The 22900-nt window shown below is 35.5% G+C and overlaps 1 long non-coding RNA gene across 2 annotated transcripts in view; it reads right to left on the reverse strand.

Annotated features, from left to right (window-relative positions):
- Positions 1–206: 206 nt before the first annotated feature.
- Positions 207–22900, reverse strand: part of LOC111091115 — a 57654-nt gene continuing 34960 nt past the window's right edge. For both annotated transcript variants that reach the window (XR_005373953.1, XR_005373952.1), the window contains 3 exons: positions 3790–3944; positions 2078–2179; positions 207–1963 (listed from right to left, as the gene is read on the reverse strand). This is a non-coding gene — a long non-coding RNA (uncharacterized LOC111091115). The remainder of the gene's footprint in view (positions 1964–2077; positions 2180–3789; positions 3945–22900) is intronic.

Here is a 22900-nt window from a genome sequence, read left to right on the forward strand (position 1 = left end):
GTTTAGTGGTGAAATAAAAAATAAATGATTAATTCTGCTTATATAGGTCAGGAAATTCTTCACTGAGAGAAAAGTGATCTTAATTTTGATGAGAAGATAATCCTGAGTCTTACATAGGAAAGAAAAAAGTCAAGAGAGAGGGAGAAAGTTGCTTTCTTTATGTATTATTATGTACCACTCCACAAAACTTCACTAACAGGTCTCAATTCATTGTCTTCTGGCATTTATCTGGACAAAATCACCTTAAGAAGAGATAACTGGAAGAAAGATCTTCCATAGATCTATGACAATGAGGGTAAAACATCATCTACCAGAAACACATTAAGTTGGCATTTCGAAAATGCAACAAGATGAACTGCGGGGTATATAATTTATTTAAATTCCAGAAAGGTACAATCATCCAGTATTGCTGGTAGAAAGTTCTCTCCAAGAGTTGAAATATAAAAATCAGTGTGACATATATTAACTGATCATCATAAAGCTATGAGTAAAGAAGTAAAAATTTAATTCTAGACAGCCAACATTTTTATGGAGATAATAAGTACATACCTTGGATGCTTCAATAAAACATCTTTAAATTTTTTTTCAAATATGTTTTGATAAGGTAGATTTATGGACAACAATGTATAAAAGGTTTAATTCTAGAGTTGAAATGATAAGCATCGATATAATTATATTTTTTTCAATAAACATTTACAATCTAGTACTATAACTAATGAGGAATTAAAATTGATACTTGGCTCTTATGAATTTGAAATGAACATTTTAATGCAATCAATAAAAATATTTCATGGCTTGCATGTAGGAGGAGGAGAAAAAAATATATAATACATATATATATACACACAATATATACATTTCCATTAAATTCTTATAAATGGATCATTCTTCATATCTTAAAATACAGGTGAGTAGGAGACAAGAGTATAAAGATATTTCACTTGATGAATATTTCAAGTGAATTCATTTTCTTCAAGAAAATGAATGATAAAAAACCCCCAGATAATTATATAAATTCATTCAACCCACGCAACAAATATTATGGGTCAATTATCTTATATATTAGTTACGATTAAGTTTGGTTGTTAGAGAACTCCACCCTGCTCCAGCATACAAAAGAGCAATATAACTTTTTTACTTCTCTTTATAGAAAAGTTTGTGTAGGCATTCAGGAGTTGTATAGCACTTTTATGGCATGTTCCTCCAGGCACTTCTTCTGTTCTCTATCTCACCTCATCTTGTACCAAAACATATATATTTCTTATATAAATAGGTAGCTCCCTGTCCTCCATTGTGATGCTCTTTCCTGTTAAGGGCACATCTCTGTAGTTATCACTTCACTGTGTTTTTATCCCTTTGACACAAAATAGTTCCTAGGCCACATCCAGTTGCAAGGAAGAGTGGGAAACACAGTCATTTTTTTTTTCTCATCTGCCATGTGCAGAGATACTCTTCCTCCCAGGTTAATCTGCCTCACCAGGCTATTTGTGCAAAACACAGCAATCGATACAATCTTAGTAGTCCCTTCTGTCATGGAATTTGTAGTCAGTAAGTTGGAAAACATTTATATTATTGAACTCATACGATGTATTAGCTTCCAGGGACTGCTATACAAGTCATTACAAATTAGTGGCTTGAAACAACAAAAATTTATTTTCTCAGTCTGGGGGCCAGAAGTTCAAAATCAAGGCATCAGCAGGCCCACACTCCATTTATAGACTCAGGGGAAAAATCTGATCTTTGCCTTTTTCAGCTTCTGCTGGCAGTTGGCATTCCTTGGCTTGTGGTGATGTCCCTCTGCTCTGCCTCAGTCTTCACATCGATTTCCCATGTCTGTGCCTTTTCTTTTTCTGTCTGTCATAAATCTCCTTCTGCTTTTCTGAGGACATTCAAGATTAAATTTAGGGCCCACCAGGGTAATCTCAGCTCAAGGTGTTTAATTACACTGCAATGACACTTTTTCCTGGAATATTCAGAGGTTCCAGGGATTAGGATGTGCTCATATATTTAGGGGAAGTACTACATATGAAAACTTGGTACATATGAAAAAAAGCAATCACATTAAAAGTTTACTTACACTTCAAGCAAAAAGCTGCCCATTAAAATTCTTTTTCATGGGGAAATGTACACTTTTCCTGTGTCTCATGATATGCAGAAAGTAATTATATTGATGTTTCCCCTAAGATATATATATATATGTTAATAAATGAAAAATCATGAAAAAGTACGTTTAGAATTTTAAAATATTTTACCATTTAATTATATAGCTTCCTTTCAATTTTCTTCAATAACTTCAAACTATAGGGAGTTACAAAGGAAAGACCATGGTTCTACAGCTGGGTGTAGAATGTAATGTGTTTACTTCCTTGGTCTCCCTCAAATGTATTCTCTGATTTATTAAGCATTATTTTGGGGAAGCTTCTGGCTTGCTAAACCTAGATATATTAGATCCTAGCACATAACAGGAAGTAATACATAGAGTGCATTCAACCAATAATGCTGATTATTTTTAGTTGAGAAAGAAAAACCTTGAATCTACTCAGTAAAGCAAAATAAATTAAAGCTATTTGGTGTTGAGACTAGGGAAGAATGGAAGAGGGAGAAAAGAGATATATGAAGCAAAAAATCCTAATTTGTTTGGTGAGGATAAGATGAAATTAAGAAAACCATAAGAATCTAAACAAAAATTCTCATTTTATAAGCAAATGAGACAAATGATTCATATAACAGAAACTGACATGGTGTTTTATTTCAAATTGCCCTTCATGTGGTAGGTACTATTATATAATAGTATAGTAATCATATTATATGAGGGTAAAAGGGGAAAAAAAGAACAAATGCATTTTTAAATAATAATTCTATAATTTTATATAAATTACTTTGTTAGATTTAATATTATAAACTTTATATGATGTTATGTAAAGTATAAGAAATGCAGACCATTATATAAAAAATAAGAGCTATACTCAATTCAACTAATTATTAACATTTTTAAACTAAGGTTGAGAGTGAATTTCTTTAGATCTATATACCATAAATTTAACCTGCCATGACAGCAGATTCTGAAGTTAAATTATTCTTCATGGGAATGGTCAGGTTATGAGTTGGTGAACTCATCCTTGGACAGAAAAGAAATGACTGATAACATATTGGGGTAATTGTAATGGAGATTTGTAACAAATATAAGATTCTATGATTCTTAGAAAATAGATGTAAATGTATAAAGTATGCAGAATTTGCCTTGGACTAAAAATAATATATACATTTGAAATGAAATTTTTTTGAGAGAGAGCGAGAGCATGCAAGCAGGAAGGGCAAAGGGAGAGGGAACACCTTGCATTTTTTAAAGATTTATTTATTTATTTGAGAAAGAGAAAGAAAGATAGTATGCAGTAGGGAGGGACAGAGAGAAAGGAGAGACAGACCCAAGCAGACTCTGCACTGAACAGGGAGCCTGATGTGGGGCTCGGTCTTAGAACCCTGACATCATAATCTGAGTCGAAATCAAGAGTCAGAAGCTTAACAGACTGAGCCACCCAAGCACCCTTCAAAATGAGTAATTTAAACCAAAGGATAATGAAGAAAATCTTTGTGGAACACTAATACCTCTGTTATCTGCAGGTGTAGGATGCTGTAGGTTATTCCATCTGATACAACCCAAGAATTCTACACTACGTCTCCACTGTTGTATTCAGGGAATATTAGATACATTTAATGATCTAATTTAAAGTTAACTTGAAAGGTGCATATTCTGTATGAACTTATAGTAGGCTTATGAATGTTAAATACCTAGAAATATCCATTGTTTAAGAATATCAGCCACTTCATGACCTCCATAGGGTAATTAAGGTTTGACTGTAGTTTTATAACTCTTTATCTGTAAAAGGTTTTGCTTTTGACAGGTCCTTTAACAGTCATGTGGAATGCAGCTGTTGAATACATAACTGAAACAGAGATATGGGATATAAATAAAACTCAGAGTAACTTTCCAAAATGCAAATCACTGATATCCTACAGCTACCATGGAATAAAAATCCTAGCAAGAAAGTTGCACAGGAAGTTTCAGAAAGAAAATTTAAAAAACAGATTTGCTCTCTTTCTGTCTGTTTCTCTGTTAGTGATTTTCCAGATACAATGTAGAGGTTCTGGTTTGAAATAGCCTTAGGCACGACTTCAGAGAGGTTTTATTTCATAAAAAGCACACTATTTCTATTAAAATCCACACTGAAAGATAAAGAATATGTCATTCGTTCAAGGGAGCAACACTCATAAATCCTAGTAACATAAACAATTCTAAAATAAAATCAATTGAAATACAGAACCATTTGGGGGCTGCTTTTATATATATTTTTGAGAAGTCAAAGATTTCTTCTAAAATAGGACTGCATTTTCAGCCTACACAATATCTCACAGCAGTAACACCTGTTATTAATCTTTACTTTCTCAAAGTGATGTGTAAAGCATAAAGTCATCTGAATGACCCACTAAGGCACCCTCAGAAGTTTTGTGATAACATAAGTAGACCAATAAATGATTGTCCATGTGAAAGAGTAATGAACATCTCTTCATCAAGCTGCTTCATCTCTGTAATTTTTCAGACTCTGAAAATGGAATGTAATTTATAATTCTATGTATTTCATTGCTTCAGATTTTCATTTTTCTCTAATCACAGCTATGAAAGTAGAATTCTGAGGTTCCTTCTCAGTTTTTCTCTTAACCAAATAAATGAACGCATAAATAAACACTGCTAAAACTTTTGTATGTTTGGTGTCCCCAAAGAGCAAAATGGTTGGCTTGGAATTAAAGAGAAATGTAATGTTTTTTGATATGTTGAATGATAATTAAAAGATTGTATACAACAGTACACAGTGTGGTAAAACACACACACACACACACACACACACACACACAAAGTAGCTATTTTCTTTCTTTCTTTCTTTCTTTCTTTCTTTCTTTCTTTCTTTCTTTCTTTTTTTTTTGAAAGTAGTATTTTCAATATCGACATTTTCCCTTGGGTTTTGCATTTAGCAAAGAGAAATCCTTTGTGGATGTTTTGAAGGGTTTTTTAAAAGATTTTTTTAAAATTTATTTGAGAGACACAGAGTGTGAGAGAGATCACAAGCGGGATGAGGGGCAGAGGGAGAAGCAGACTCCTGCTGAGCAGGGAGCCTGATGCAGGATTCGATCCTGGAACTCCAGGATTATGGCCTGAGCCAAAGGCAGATGTTTAACTGACTGAGCCATCCAGGTGCCCTGGATGAGAGAGAAATATGTTTCTTCAGCCTCCAACTGGCATGTCTATTCATTCCTTACAAATAACACGAAGCCTAGAGATTGCTGTAGTCAATATATGAACTGGGAAACTTTCCAATGTTGGGGTTTCTTCATCAAGCAATCACCATCTTCTCCCTCTACTTTTTGCAGAATAAGTACCAACACTGCAGGAATTTAACAGAATTCCACAGCTGGAAATAAACAGAATGATTTGACAGTTGTGACTCGTATTTTTGGAAGGAAAAGATTTTATGGCTTTTCATTAGAAGGTAGACTAAAGTTTAAAGCTTAAAGAAACTGTAGTTACTTTGGTTGGGGCATTATTGACTGGACATATGACATGAGGCTTTGTTCTTCCTCACCCTGTGGCCATGCAGAGGGGTTGGGGGCTAACTGTAGGTAGCTAAATCCTTGAGTGGAAGTGGGAATTGTTTTCCTATCAGGTAGTCATTTGGCAAATATGCTGAAATTACTACAGTCCCTTACTTTAAAGGGACAATGTCACATCTTAAACTGAATAACGAGTTTGATTTCCACTATCTAAAAAAGTATTTAAATAAATGTCTAATTTTTTGTAATATAACCATAAAATGTGGTTTATCTAATATTCATAAAATGATATTAAACACAATATCCCAAAAAATAACTTGCAAGTGTATCTTATATTTTAGTAAGAAGTGTGCACAAGTATATAACAGATAAAATGTACTTAAAAAACATAAAGGACAATAGAACATCTCTTTTTTAAAGATTTTATTGATTTATTCATGAGAGACACACACAGAGAGAGAGAGAGAGAGAGAGAGAGGCAGAGACACAGGAGGAGGGAGAAGCAGGCTCCATGCAGGAAGCCTGACGTGGGACTCGATCCCAGGACTCCAGGATCACGCCCTGGGCCGAAGGCAGTGCTAAACCGATGAGCCACCCGGGCTGCCCTAGAACATGTTTTAAAATTAAGATTTGAAGCAATATGTTACTAAGGCCCAAAATACTTGGGGAAACTAACTTAGTAGAAAACTTAGTAGAAACTAACTTAATCTAAATATAGGAAACTCCAGTACACTTGCTTTGATCTAGCATCTCTGTCTTAGCTATGACTGAATAATCCTTTAATTGGTCCACTCTTTAGCTGACAAATATATACAATGACTGAATTATATTAAATGATCTTAAAGTTTCCTTCTATCTCTAAAATGTGAGTTTTAAGTCAATAAAAATAAAATATAATTTAAAATACAACTGTTCACTATTTGAGCAATTTATACAGCAAGCTAAATACATGAAAATTTTCACAGAGATTACAGAAACATCTCAATACCACCACAGATTGTCATCATCAGTCCAATTATTTATTTATTCTGCCCAGACACTTGGTAATATAGGAGGAATCCTATAATTCAATCAGTAGACATCTTATAAATAATTATAAGCAGTGTAGAATGGTTACACTATACAGTGATACAGTAGAGGCAGTTTAGTGATTAAGAACACAGACTCTGGATTCTTTCAGTCCCTGTATCTGTTAGCTACTGAGTATGATTTTGATCAAGTTACTGTACTTCTCCAAACCTCTGTTTCCCTAAAGAAAGACAATAATGAAGATTAACGGAGATATTGCATTATATTGTTCTTAGTAAAACTCAGTGTCTACTGAGCTCAATCACGCTCTTAGATGTGCTACTGGAACACAGAAGTAAAAAAGTTAATTCATGTCTGGTTAACTCCAGGAAGTGTAGGTCAAAGGAAATGTGATATTTGCTCCCGGTTTGAAAGAAATAGAGTTGAGGGATCCCTGGGTGGCGCAGCGGTTTAGCGCCTGCCTTTGGCCCAGGGCGTGATCCTGGAGACCTGGGATCGAATCCCACGTCGGGCTCCTGGTGCATGGAGCCTGCTTCTCCCTCTGCCTGTGTCTCTGCCTTTCTCTCTCTCTCTGTGTGACTGTAATAAATAAATTAAAAAAAAAAAAAAGAAAGAAATAGAGTTGTAAAGACTGGAGGCAAGGGAAACACATTCTAGAGAGAAGAAAAAATATGCACAGTCATTGAGTTGATAAGAAGTATGGCAAATTAAAGGAATGCAAATAGTTTCCTGGCTGAAGAAGTATGTGAGTGTATGTGTGTACTCATGCACATACAAATGCACACATGTGTACAAGTGTCCATGTATGCTGATATAAGGAGAGATTGGGAATTGAGTAGAGCTAATGCTTAAACAATACATGTGAAATGCCATGAGATGGATTGTGTGCATAGGATTTGGAGCTTAGTCCTTCAGTGAAATACCCAAGGGTTTCCCCCCCCCCCCCAAGGGTCTTAAGTAATAAGATAGTATAAATAGACTTACTGATGTAGAAAGGTCATGTTCAAAGAAGTATGGCAAATCAATGGATGAAATGAGACTGATAACAGTGAGGCACCAGTTAGGGTCATCCCAGGCAAGAGTTGATAAAAACAAAAAATAAGGAGAAACTGAAAATGGAAGGAAGAGATACAGATTTGAGAGAAAGATCTAGGCAGAAAGGTACATGTATTAGTGCAGGTTCTACAGAGAAACAGAACTGATAGGATGTGTGTGCATCCTAATATACCTAATATATATACCATATATATATAAAGTTATTTTAAGGGCTCTAATATACTATATATATATATATATATATATATATATATATATATGGGAATTGGTTCATGTGGTTATGGAGTCTGAAAAGTCTAAAATCTGCAGGGTGGACCAGTGGGCTGGAGAAACAAAAAGCCTACGCTGCAGTACAAGTCCAAAAGCTACCTGCCGACAAAATTATCCCTTGCTTGTGGAGGTCAGATATTTGTTCTGTTCAGGCCTTCAACTAATTGGATGAGGTTCATCCATATTATAGAAGGTAATCTGTTTAGTCAAAGTCCACCAATTTAAATATTAATCTCTTCCAAAAACACTGTCACAGAAACACCCAGAATAACATTTGACCACATACCTGGCACCATGACTTACATAAAATTAACTACCACAGGTATGTAATGAAGAATGAGGAAAGCAAGAAGCTGAGGATAAATAAGTTTTTCCCCTTGGTGCAGAAGGTAGCATTATCAGAAGTAAGAGAAAAAAAGAGGAGATAGACTGTGAATGGAAGAGATAGAGCTGAATAATTTTTTTAAGGATTTTATTAATCACACACACACACACACACACACACACACACAGAGGCAGAGACAGATGCAGAGGCAGAGGGAGAAGCAGGTTCCCCATGGGGAGCCTGATGTGTGACTTGATCCCGGGACCGCAGGATCACACGCTGAGCTGAAGGCAGATGCTCAACTGCTGAGCCACCCAGGCCTTCCTGAGCTGATTAATTTTTGATAAGTAGGTAGAATTTGAAGTAACTGGGTAATTAACGTGAAGATGTTTCTTAAAAGATATGAAAAAAAAAGAAAAAAAAGAAAAAAAAAGAAGATATGAAGTATGAGTCTGAAGCTCAGGATCAGAATACTCAGAAATCACTGGCCTATCTGACTAGATAATACATGAAGGTAGGGATTTTCAAACCTAAAGTTCATGAAGAATCATCTGTGAAGTAATTTAAAAAATAGATGTTGGTCTCCACCCCAAAAATACATGGACTCAGAAGCTTCAGAACTGGATAGGGGAACCCGCAAAAATATACATCAGTAAGTCGGAAAGGAGTAAAGCTGTAAAAGCCAAAGAAAAATAATTTTAAGGAGAATTGGATCAACAGTGTCAAACGGAACAATGATGTTAGTAAAGATAAGGAATGCAAAAATAAAAGATATTCAACTTAGTTTTCCTCAATTAAAACCTATGTGATCTACTGATAGCAAAAGGAATGTTCAAGTTTTAGAAGTAGTAAGCTCCATTTGTAGTGCTCAGTCCCACTTACAGGGTTCCAGAGCCAAAAGCAGCTGTTTCATTAGATGGCAGCTTGCCAGGACATTTTTTCTTCCACTGGGCTAGGATGCAAGACAGGCACAAAACAAGATACAAATTCAAAGAAAAAGACTAAATAAAATAAATGATATCATAGACATTGGCTGGACCTTGATGTTTTGAAACCAGCAGGATGACATGCAAAAGTCACTATATATATATCTTCCAGCTGGAAAACATTTCTAACTAAAGAAGAGGCCAGAGAATTTTCAAAAAGAATTGTTGAGACTATGAATTGTAAAAGGAATATAACAAATCCTACCTCAATGTCACTACAACAAATGTCAAGTTTTATCTCAAAAAAGCCCTGTGTTCATCTTAACTCATACTGAAGTTTGCATGAGCGCCAAGTTCTAAAAGAAGATGCTATAGAACCACAGCTAGAATCAAAACGTCTTTTAAAGCTTATGTCCATGTAACTAAACCTCTCAAAACAGCTAACTCAGAAAACAGACCTTTGTTCACCACCCCCCCCCCCACCGCAGACCCCATAGGGGAACAATCATTCATAACATTTTGTAATCATCCAGGTAGGCCAGTAGTGAAGTGCTTCAGTTGGGAAATGAGTGAGAATTCCCTGGAACTGAACACAAATTTGGGCCCTAATATACCAGGTTCTAACTCACTGAGGTAACCAATACATTCAAAAATTACTGACAGTAAACTATTCAAGCTATAGTGTGTGTGTATGTATGTGTGTGTGTGTGTGTGTGTAAAATACTATTATTAAAATTTAGAAAATTTTTAATTTGCTAACTTCAGTACATATATTATCACAGGTGTATATATTGAGAAATATCTTGCTTGAAAAATGAGCGAGGATAACCAATCCTATTTCCATCTTTTGTAATAATTCATTATACTCAAAACATTTGTTGGTTTGGAAGATCAACTGAAACAAAATGTAATAATTAATAATAGATTAAGGACAAAACTTAGCTGTTTTTAATACCTAAGATTACCATAACTGCCAATATTTTCCATTGTATTAGTCAAATTCAATAGTCTTGGAAAGCATTATTAGCCTACCATTTCAGTATTTCCCTCAGCCCAAAGTCTATTTTTTTTCCAATTCAATTCTTCTACTAAATGCTAGAGGTCTTACTGCTAAATTGTACACCAGGAGTTTAATCAAACAAGCAACATTCAGGTTTCCATTTGAAAACCAAAATCTTGTCTCACATCCTGAGTCTCGTCCTCCCAGTACCACAATTATGCCATTCACATTCTATATTCTCATAAAATCACTAAGAATAAGACCCATACCAATGGGTACACCCCAACACAGTCTGTCTGTATTACTCCCTGCTGATTCTCATAATTACAACCCACCAGATTGCTACTGCAGATTAAAACTGAAAGCAAAGGGGCTTGAGTGTCTAATTCAAATTTTCTTAATTCACAGAGGCAGAATTGGAGAACTGGAGAAAGAAGTAACTTAACCAACATCCTACAACCAGTGAAAGATAGAATCAGGACTTGAACTCAGATATGCTCCTTTTTTATTATGTCAGGATACTTAGAATAGTTTTCAAAGCAATTTATTTTTTTAATTATTTATTTATTCATGAGAGAGAGAGAGAGAGAGGCAGAGACACAGGCAGAGGAAGAAGCAGGATCCCTGCAAGGAGCCCTATGTGGAACTTGATCCTGGATCCTGGGATCAGGCCTTGAGCCAAAGGCAGACGCTCAACCGCGAGCCACCCAGGCATCCCTCAAAGCAATTTATAAGTTGAGAGCTCCTCCATGTCTGACAAGTCCACATTGCCGCAACTAGTCTATATTTTTTTCCTTCCTGTGCCTTTCCTTAGCATCTGCCTTTTCATTTGGTCCCTCTGGCAGATCCGTTCTCCATCTTTTCATTGTGATTTATTTGTTCCTTGGTATGTCTGAACATGTTTACATTTCTATACTGAACTTCAACCCTGAAGTTGTCAAGAAAAAGTGTTTTGGCTGGCTCTTCTCCCAAGGGCAGATCAGATCTATAAGGGTCTGAACTTAGTTATACTCTGGAGTAACCCTAGTCTCTAGGAAAAGCATATATCCTATCATAGTCTTTGGGATATGAAAATCTTAGTGGTATAATGGAAAGATCTGAGAAAATTGAGAATTTATAATAGATTTTATATATTTCACCTTATTCCAAACAGGAGAACCATGTTATATTTAAAGTGTTACTATATAAAATAGTTGTTCATTTCTTTATATTAATGTATATTACATATTAGCAGTTATTTGTGTTGCTCTGACAGATGTTCTTCTGATCCTAAAACTTTAAGAAAGTGAATATGAGATAAGCAGTTGCTCATTTCATAAATCCCAGAAAAAAATTTATGTACAGGACAGAGTTCTGTTGAGGTGCAAGAGACAACAGAAACACATACATGGGGGTGCCTGCATGGCTCAGTTGGATAAGTATCTGCCTTTGGCTTAGGTCACGACCTCAGGGGCCTGGGATTGAACCCCATGTCAGTATCCCTGCTCACTGGGGAATCTGCTTCTCCCTCTTCCTCTGCTACTCCCCCTGCCTATGTTCTCTCTCTCTCTCTCTCTCAAATAAATAAATAAAATCTTAAACACACACACACACACACACACTATGATTCTTCCAGATACAAAAAATAAGAAATAACATACCTTTATGTGATTCAATCATAAAGGCCTTTGTGTTAATTTTATATCAACCAGCCAGAAATAGCCAAAGTATTTTCACTAAATTCCTAATTTTAATTATTGAATAATTAAAACTTTGTAAACTGAGGTTCATGTCTTTACACTATTTTATTCCTGTATCTATTTAGGAAATAATAAGTGACAGACTACTGAATGTCCGAGAACCCTACATTACCTACAGCTGACCAAAGATAGGAAATCTGTTAAGGTGGTCTACTAGATCAAGATTGCTGAGATTAAAATAAATATTTTTTTAAGAGGGTAGGTCTTTACATTCAATAAAATCCCACTTATAAAATTTTATTCATTCAAGATTCTCATGGGATCGTTTCATGTGTAAATCCATCACACTTTCACTAGATACCTGATGAGAGGAGAAAAACTGTACCAGCAAAAAGAGGCCATTGTACAACCTGGAAAGCTGTTTTTCACTGGCTTTGATTGATGGTGACAGTTCAAATCTACCTCAGTCTCTCTCATCACATTCTTAATGCTAAAGAACTGCTTACTATGTTCCTTCAACCCAGCTATACTGAATTTATCGGTATGGACACAGGGCAAGCAGGAAAAAGAAAAGACTAGCAGTCTTGGAAAAATGTAAAGAGTACAATTGCATACACAGCTTTAACAAGCACAGAAAAATATTTCTATTTATCTGACAGGTGGAAGCCCACACTGAGCAAGATAGACATACAGATAAAGAAGACTAACCACAACAGGGCTGTGTGGGAAATGCACTTAGGGTGGTCATCCAATGGTCTTCCATGGTCAAATATAAAAGTAAGCCCAATACATGATCAGTGGTGGCCTTGATCCCTGACTTTCTCTAGTGAGACGTTCCCTGAGACCTTAGTCTACTGGCATTCAAAACTTTGCTTTTGAAAGTAAATTACCACTTAAATGAAAACATCAAAGAAGCATTAGTATGACAGAGGGAAAAGACCCATTATGTCATCCAGTTCACTTCCTTGCCAGTAATGAATTCTGCCCTCAATTCTCTTTTCTAAGAGTTAGTCTAGCCCTATTTTTAAAGACTCAAAGATGGGCATCCATCCTCTCCCTAAGAGAATATTTGTTCCACATTTTAATAGATTTCACAATTAGGAAACTTTCCCTGAAAGTCTGTCCAATTTTTCTTTGCTTAATTTCTTTCCTTGGCATTTAGTAATGGCTAAGAGTTCTGAAAATCATTCAAAGGCAGTTGATCTGGAAAAGTGTAGCTGCAAATATTCATGATGCCTGTCAAATAGTGAGAGCTTTAGAAATTGGTGGAAGTATGCCTATCATAGACATCTGAATCACTTTGATTTCCTCTATGAATTCCATTTATGTTTGCTTTATGACATATGATTTATATTACCATGAATTTAAGTCAGCAGAAATCATCCGAAACCTTCAATGGCATATTTTTTTAGCTTAACAGAAATCAACACAGGTCACAGAATACCACTAGAGAAAAGATCAGTTACTTGTAGAGAACTTCACCAAGGCTGTGGTCCTGATTTTTTCCAATATGGTAGGCCAAGCCTGGTTAAGAGCATCAAGGGCATAAGTTTCTCAAAGGAATAATTTCCTCCTCAAAAAACCTCCAAATGCCCAATTCAAGGAAATCAAATTTGGTCATCCAATGAGAAAAAAATACATATATTTTGAAGAAGCAGCTAACTTATCTCTATTTTCTTAGATTTTATCTCCTCAAGCCTTTAATTTCTCATACCTTGCAACAAACTAAAGACAATAATAACAGCGAAAACTGAAAACAAATAAACAAAAAGACATAGTTTAAACAAGCATTTCTGGTAATTTCTAAAACTATACAATTCATAGAATATAAATTGCAGATCAAGTTTTATATTTTACATTGCTTTAGTTTATTTTTTGACAAATACTCATCTAGTAATAGGAAACATATCCAATACATTAAGCTATGTAGTATCTTTATCTAGAGAGCATATGCTTACTTTCCAAATTAGGATTTTTTCTAAACAGTGTGATTTGATATAAAATATGTTTTAACCAAAACTCAAGTTCTTAATTTAAATATTCCTTTGGATTCATGTACATAAAACAAGTTTTAATGCAACTTTGAGTAGTTCCCTTGTAAAACATCTAAAACATAATGGAACTTTCATTAACAGCAATATCAGGATCTGTAGTTTTCTCTTCCAAATATATGATGAAGTCTATTCATAATGACTTCAGATACCAAGAATTTTTCTTTATCCTTTGGTGGCCTTTATTATCACCTTTCTGCTGTTTGTCAATAGCTTTTTCTAGTCTCATAGAATCCCTACAAATAAGAGATTAATACCGGTGAAATATTTCATGCTCTTAAGAATGCTAATATGCAAACAGTATCGAGTTATACTGTTGTTGTTGCTAGAGATGGCAGGTCACTGTGCAAACTAGAAAGAGATTCTTTCCTGTGGCACAAATGGGAAACATTGAAAAGAGTTGCCCCCTCTGAGCATGTCAATTAGGGAAAGTATATTTTCTTTTCTTCGGACCTAAGGCAGTTTCCCAGACTGGATAGAGGCGGGACACAGAGCGTGGCAAGGAGAATGCTCCCTGGGTTTTAGCAATCATGCTTGTCTGGCTAAGTGCCCCTATGTAAAACACAGGAGAAACTACCATATTCAGTGACTCTGGATTCTGCATGTCATTACCTGGGCTACCAGTCAATATGATGATAGACAATAAGGAAATGCCTACCAAAGACCTCCAGTTCCCATATTACTTGGACCCTGTTTTCTAAAATAAGATCTAGTTTCATTCACTGTGACTTGAAAAATGTGATATTTAAACTAAAATAAGCAGAAACAACCCCTTCTTGGAGAGGCTTTCATCAGCATGAAATACTAAAGAAAAAAAATTAGAGAGTTAGGCAGATCTAGAATCATGTTTTAGTATCTACTGGTGGTATCACTAGTCAAATTATTTAAACTCTCAAACTTCCCTGATCCATATAATGGAGGTAATAATGGCTGACGGGAAGACTAAATGAAATAACCATGAAATGCTTATTAAATAGTCTATAGAAAATAGTTGCATACAGTATCTGGCTTTAATTCTACATGGAAAGAAGACAGGGATATATAATAATCTGGCACAGTAAGTTGGCTGTTCCTTTCATTAAAGCTTGATTCTGTGTATGAGTTAGTGTGTGGTTGCTATGGAAATCGCCGAATAGTAAAGGTGATTACTTTAACAAATTCTTCTGTAGCATATTCACTGCAAAATACTTCTGTTTCTGAGTAGCCTGAGGTATGTGGTTTCTTTTGGAACATTCTCTAAGAAGTTTGTCCTTAAGTATTTGAATTCTTTCTCCCTTCTCCTCAATCCCCATATGGGATATGATATTTATGAGTAAAAAAATAAATAAGATACCCTTAGAAATTTACTGAAAAGACTAAACAAACTTTGTCGTTTTATATGCATGTTTAATTCTGGACAAACTGCCTATTACCTTGATCCTGTTTATTACATATTTTGCAACAGTTTAACATTCTATGACTTCTTAGCCAACTCTGTACAGAGAACTTTAAGTGGAGGGGGTTGAAATGGGTAAACACCCTAGGATAACTATTTTCTGGAGGAAACTGGTCTAGCTGAATACACAATACTAGATAGGCATTTCTGTCTTCCTTTTATGATTTAGTTTTATTGCTACCTTTCAAATAAGACACTTGTTCTTTAAAATGGAAATTATGATATTGTTATTGTATAAACATTTATACAATTGAACAGCATTTAAAGGGCTTCATGGGAAAATAACTATATTAACCTAATATCATATATTTAACAAATATGTCTGTTTAAATGCTTCATATATCCTTACATTAAATAGTTTAATTATTTAAAAAAATCTAATAGAGGAAAACCCTATGGTAAGGCTGGCCTTGGGGTTAGATTAGCAATAGGAGGATCCTGAGAAAGCTATAAGGAAAGAGAAGCATTTTATTACCTAAATTTCTTGTCCTGTAACAATCGGTTCTGCTATATGGCAGTCATTATGTTCTAAGCATTATAAATGATCATATCTAAAGTTAGCATTCATGAAGACTCACTTTTCCTAATGCTTTACTTTAAAATTACAAGAAAATCTAGATATTATTGTTATTCTCTAGGAGCCTTTCAAATTATGTCAATGTAATTAGACTATGGAACTTTAGTAGACAATTATAGTACATGTTTAATAGTCTCATCCAAGATCCATTATCCTCAGGATCCTAAAAGAAATTGTATAATTCCCAGATAAAAAAGAATAATGAAACTTGGGTTAATTTCATTCACTCACTCGACAATATTTATGGAGTGTCTACTCACATTGCACTGTGACATAGTGCTGGAGGTACATGTTAAGCAAAATAATCATGCTGAGTTCTTGTTCTTATGGAGCTTTTGATCAATCAGGGAGATGTTCATTAATTACATGATCACACAGAAATGTAAAATTGCAACTGTGTGAAATACTCTGAGGGAATGCTATGCTATAGAGCCCAATGAGTCTGCACAAAGGGGTTTTAGCATAGTGTGGTCAAAAAAGGGCTCAGTAAAAAAAATTAACACTGGACTAATATCTGAAGTAACCAGAAGAAGGAAAGGAAATTAGGGCTCTCCTGTCCAAAAGCCTTGAGGAGAGAAAAGTATAAGGAACTCAAAAAAACACAGTGCGACAAATCCTAGAGAGCAGAGCTTTAGAAAAAAGGTTAAGGTTTTGGTATTCAACCTGAAAGAGATAGAAAGACACTGGGATTTTTAAAGCAGCAGAAACATTATTAGATTTGTGTTTGAAAAAGTAATTCTGACTGCAAAGTGGAGAATGGATTAGAGATAGAGAAAGTAGAGGCTAATGCAGCAATGCAGAGGAGAGACAACCAAGCTTTAGTCTGCACACATCTCCATAAGAACTCTTTTTAAGGTCATGGGTGACCCCACATTGACTAATCACATACTCAAGTATCACTAACTTTATCTAACTGCCTAGCAGCATTTGATATTGAGAACTCCCTTCTTTTTAAAATATTTTTCTGCCAATGCTTTATTTTCCTCCTCCTCAGTCTCCTTGACTGGTTCTTCCTAGCCCCCTAGCAAGCTGCAATACTCCTGAGCTTTTTCCATGGACTACTCTCTCTATACTTCCTTCCTGGGTGATCACATCTAATCCCATGACTTCAAATATATCTACATGGTGACAACCTGTAAACTTATACCTTCATTTCTAACCTTATGTACTGAATTTTTATTATCTGTCAACATGCCTTTAATCTGGCCTCCACTGCTGACACCCTGTTTTAGACCATCACAAATAACTTTTTTACATTGTCTCTTGGCCTTTACCCAAGCCTCCTAAAATATAAACCAAATAATGCCACTCTTGCTCAATCCCTCTGAAGTCTTTCAGTCTTAAGAGTAAAATCCAAAATTTTTCTCATGATCTACAAAGTCCTAAATGATCTGAAATCTACTGTCCTTCTACCCTTTCTTTTCTTCCACCCTTTCTATTCTCTTTCTTGCAGACTTCATTCCAGCTGGCTTCCTTGCTGGTCCTAAAAATGCACTGAAAGCTCAGGGATCAATCCTTTACTATTTGCCCTACTTAGAAAGCACTCTCTGCCCAATATTAGAAGGCCAACTCCCAGAGTTCTCTCAGGTCTTTCCTCAAATATGTCTACAGGTAAACATTTTTGTCACCCTCTATAAAATAATACCCAATTTGAATCTCTCCTTTTTACTCCTACTGGCTTTGTTTTTCTTCATGAAATTTATCACATAATTTCTCTACATAGAATTTATACCTCACATTTATATGTACCTATTAGTTTATTGTAAGCCAACCTCTCCAAAGACTTTGAGTTCTGTGAGACCTGGAAGTTTGTTCTGGTTATTACTTTATGAGACAATGTACATGGTAGGGATCCAATAAACACCTGTTGAATAATAAATAAATTCATAAAATTAGATTAAAAGTAAATTAGATGCTGAGAATTTGAACTAAAGTGACTTACATACAGTGGACATTCAAAAATCACGGTTATCAATAATTATTCACATATATTATTATATTTATCCTCAGAAATCCCCAAGAGGTAAAAACTGTTAGTCGTATTAGGCAGATAAGAATATTGAGGGTCAAAAAAAAATCGGAATTTTGCCCAAGATTCCACAGTCAGTACATGTTTGAATAAGAAGTCTAATCTAAGTCTTGTAATTCCTTTTCACTGTCTCCTATAAACAACCTGGGTATTGCAAACACAGTTTATCTTTGTATATTCAGGTAGTTACTTGAAAGAAAAAGAAAGAAAGAGAAAGAAAGAAAGAAAGAAAGAAAGAAAGAAAGAAAGAAAGAAAGAAAGAAGAAAGAAAGAAAGAAAGAAAGAAAGAAAGAAAGAAAGAAAGAAAGAAAGAGAAGGAAGGAAGGAAGGCCTAAGAATTCGGACCTAACGCAAACCACATCCCGACACTACCCTCCCTCCCTCCGCCCTCCCTCCTCCTTCCTTCCTCCTTCCTTCCTTCCTGCCTCCTTCCTTCCTCCCTCACCTCCCTGCCTTCCCTCCCTCCCTCCCTCCCTCCCCCCTCCCCTCCCCCCCCCCTCCCTCCCTCCCTCCCTCCTCCCCTCCCCTCCCTCCCTCCCTCCCTCCCTCCCTCCCCTCCCTCCCCCTCCCTCCCCCTCCTCCCTCCCTCCCTCCCCCCCTCCCTCCCTCCCCCCTCCCTCCCAAGAAAGAAAGAAAGAAAAACCTTGGCACAAAAATAAGGTAACAGCTTGTGGAATACGATAGGGAAAAAGAGTCAGAAAAAAGTACATGTCAAACTCTGGCTCAGGCAATAACCCAGGTTATGACCTTAAACACACTCTTCACCTCTCAACTTTAATATTTGCCTCCATAAACTGATAATCTTAAAACTTGCATAGTACACAGTGGGATACCAATGATTAATAGTTACTGCCTGCAAAGAATTATCTAAGTGCTAAATAATATTATCATTACTAACAGACTTGGAATTTTGGTTCAGAACATTTGGCTGCTTATTCAAACCTTATCTAAACTATCTTAAAGTCTTAAGTCTTTAAAACTGGTCTTGCTAAAGCTTTCTCACTGCTTACCGTCTAAAGTGATTTATTTAGAAAAGTTTATCCTGTGAATCTTGTGAAATTTTAAAATTTCTGCTTTTAAATTTATTCCTCAAAAGGAAGTAAAGAAATATCTATTAGGAAAGCAAAAACAACCTGCTAGAGAAGCGATTCCTTTTGAACTTGCCATTTGGTCTCAGCATCCTGCGGTGGATGCTGCTAATTTTCTGAATCTGTGAGCCAAATTTCACAATGGGAATGGAATTCTTGAACACTTCCTGCCCAAAGTGATATAAAATCCAGGTACAACAAGCAAGAGGAGAACCACTAACTGGAAAATGGGACATTAAAAAAAAAAATCAGTGTAGCCATTCAGTAACTTTCCTTGATAAAAATTTTAGATAATTCAGGGATGCCTGGGTGCCTCAGTGGTTGAACATCTGCCTTTGGCTCAGGGCATGATCCTGGAGTTCTGGGATCCAGTCCTGCATCGGGCTCCCTGCAGGGAGGCTACTTCTCCCTCTGCCTCTGTTTCTGCTTCTGTGTTTCTCATGAATAAATAAAATCTTAAAAAAAAAAAAAAGAATTTTAGATAATTCAAAGTAGTACCAGTTTAAGTGTTATTTTTCACAATGCGTAAGCATTATTTTGACAATCTTATATCACATTTTCCATATATGTTGTTTACTTAGATATTTATTGATTATTTAATGGATAATAAGGTTTTTATTAGAACTGGAAATGTAGAAATATAGTCACAGCCACTAACATTAGAAAAAATGCTAATGAAAATGAACACAGGAGATTTTATGAAAGGCTCTAATTTAAAGTTAGGATATATAGCACCTATGGCTTTTAAGCAACATAGTATAGTGGTTAAAGCAGTAGACTCAAGCCAAATTCCTGGTTACATTCCAACTCTGCTTCTTATTAGCTGTGTGACTTTGGGAAAGTTATTGAATTTCTATGTACCTTGTTTCTCCATTGTGAAATGGAGATATTAATGGAAGCTACCTCATAGAACTACTGTGAAGATTAAATTAGTTAATATATTTCCCGTAAGATGAACACAGTTATTGTAAGAAACAATCAATTAAAACAATCAATTAAACAATCAATTAAACAATCAATTAAAACAATCAATTAAAAACAAACATTTTATCAAATCTATAGTGGAATATATATATATATATATATATATATATATATATATATATACCAGGTGACAGCTAATGAATAGTATGATCTTTTTTGGAGTGTGTTGGACAAGCTCTTTTGGGTAGACATCAGTCTTTTGAATTTATATAGCACCTACTGACTAGCCTGAAGCCCTTTACAAGCTGTGACAGGGGATGATTTAAAGCAGTAACAAGGAAAAGAAAAACAAAATAAGGAGCGGAAGGAAAGAGCATGCTACTTTGCAGAATTTCACAATCTGGACAATGGCCTACTTAAATCTTAAGAGCTATACTTGAAGCTGCTGAGTCTTGTTTAAACAGTTAACTCTAAGTCCCAAAGAAGTTAGAGAATCAATGTCTATCAATATAACTTTTTACCATAACTTATATGAATCTTCTATAATGACCAGCAAATATATTTGGGGGAGATCATTTTGATTATGTACGTACTGGCAAGGTGTAACAAAAGCCCTTCATCTTCTCACAAATGGAGTTATTTTCATGTAAAGCTTAGGAGGTTAAAAAATCATCACTTCCTACATTGCTGTGTGTAAAAACCATGGTTCTGTCTATAGTCCCATCCACCCAACTCTCCCATTTTTTCTAAACTTTTAAATTATTCTTAACATCCTCCTCAGCCCCCAACATACACTGGCCTACCTCCCACTCATTTCTAAGAGGAAATGGTATTTCAATGTCTGTACACACTGAATATATTCAGAGAAGATTTCACCCTTGTTAAGGCCAGGATGATAGGAAATTTCCTACTGTTACAGCAGATAAACCAGCCTTTATTTACTCAGCATGCTTGATGACAGACTTCTCATGCTGGAATGGACATTCTTGGGGTGGCCTGGCTCAGAATCTAAGGCAGAATAGTTTCTGTGGGGCCGCACAAATCCTGCAAAATTGTGTGTGGTTTCCTCTTAAAAATTGTTTATTAAAAGCGTTACCAATAGTTAGGAGTATCCCAGAGATGTTGGCAAGGAAATTCCACTTGTACAAATCATGTAAATATGTGTTTTTAGGTTTTTTTTAAAATAATAAACTAAACCTGGTTTATATTGTGGTTGCATTTACACTTACTAAAAAATAAGGTAATCAAGTCCTCCTTATTTTTACACAGTCAACAAAAGTTTTGACCAAACTGGTTTTGAATCAGACAATATGGGAATTGCATATATCCCTATGTCTAAGATAAGCCTCTAAAAATTCATGAGTATAGAAACAACTAATCCTTGATCTGCTTCTCTTGTCTCTTTGGATTGTGACTGCTTGGATGAAAACAGAACAGCAGTTATAGAGTCTGCCTCCAGTTTAAGAAAACTGTGGGAGTTAACACAAAAATAGTAATATATAGATATATAGAAACACACACACAAACATATATATATATATGTGTGTGTGTATATAAGTATGTATATTAATATAATATATACACATATACTTTCCTGATTCTTCAGTTTCTACAAACTCCTAATTTGAAGTAAACCACCACCAAAAACAACAATAACAAAAAACAGGTAACTCTGTACTCCTGGCTAAATATTTTTGTCTACTCACAAGATCATTTTATTAGTGGTAACCCACATATTCCTGCTTGATAAAATAATATATTCCAGACAGCCCCTGGGTGACTTAATGAAATCAGTTAGAAATAACCTAGTAGATGTGTGCAAAAATATTCAAGATAATGTTTAAAGGCAAACAGTGTTTCTTAGTAATAGAAAAGTGGCTTTGAAAAAGAGATGGAACATATTACTTTGGAAAATGTAGCTTTAAAATACTAAATTCAAGCTACTCTTATGGAAGATATACAGTTTAAAAGATTAAGGCTCACATCAAGCAACGCAAAAACTGCCCTGCTAATAAACAGCTGCATATAAAGTGAACTTTCAGAATTTGAATATTTAAATGTATGGTATCTAAAGAATTGTATGGGACTCTTCTTTAAACGAAGAGCTTTCTTGCTGTCTTTGTTTTGTCATTTTCTGTGATAATTTTCTGACAATATATTTTTTAAAGATCTTATTTGTCTGACAGAGAGAAAGCAAGCACAAGTAAGGGGAACGGCAGAGGGAGAGAGAGAGAAGCAGGCTCTGGATCTAGCAGGGAGCCTGATGCCAGGCTCCATACCAGGGTCCTGGGATCATGACCGGAGCTGCCTACCAACTAGGCCGCCCAACCACCATTTTTTTTTAAGAGAAAGAGAGAATAGGCATGTGTGAGCAGGGAGGAGAGGGGCAGGGGTTGGGGGGGGCGGTAGATAATCCCAAGCAGGCTCCACACCCAGCATGGAGCCCATGTGGGACTTGATCTCAAGACCCTGAGATCATGACAGGAACCAAAATAAAAAATCAGACACTTAAACAACTGAGCCACCCAGGCAACCCTGACAGAATTTTTTAAAGCAAAGCACACTTATTTTCAAACATGAAAAACAGGGAAATCCATGTTGTGACAATTGTAACCGATCAATTAAGTGATTATTAACAGAGCTATCTAAAATTGAAAATGGCTGGAAAAAATTTCTTTGAACTTCTATCTCATAGAAATCTCCATTTTATTTCACAGCCATTTTCAAGTTGATGTACTTTTGCTATCTACAGGCAGCTCCCACTTCTGATTGTCCTCAAACTGCTTTCTTCCTAATGACAGACCTAATGGAAGGGCCTCAGAAAATGATTGCTGAAACCACTAATGTTGAATCTCCCAAAATAAGGGACATAACAGTTATTCTCACCTGCTTGCAAAGAGATATTAA

This window comes from Canis lupus, chromosome 19 (assembly GCF_011100685.1).
Source record: "Canis lupus familiaris isolate Mischka breed German Shepherd chromosome 19, alternate assembly UU_Cfam_GSD_1.0, whole genome shotgun sequence".
NCBI classification, from domain to species: Eukaryota; Metazoa; Chordata; class Mammalia; order Carnivora; family Canidae; genus Canis; species Canis lupus.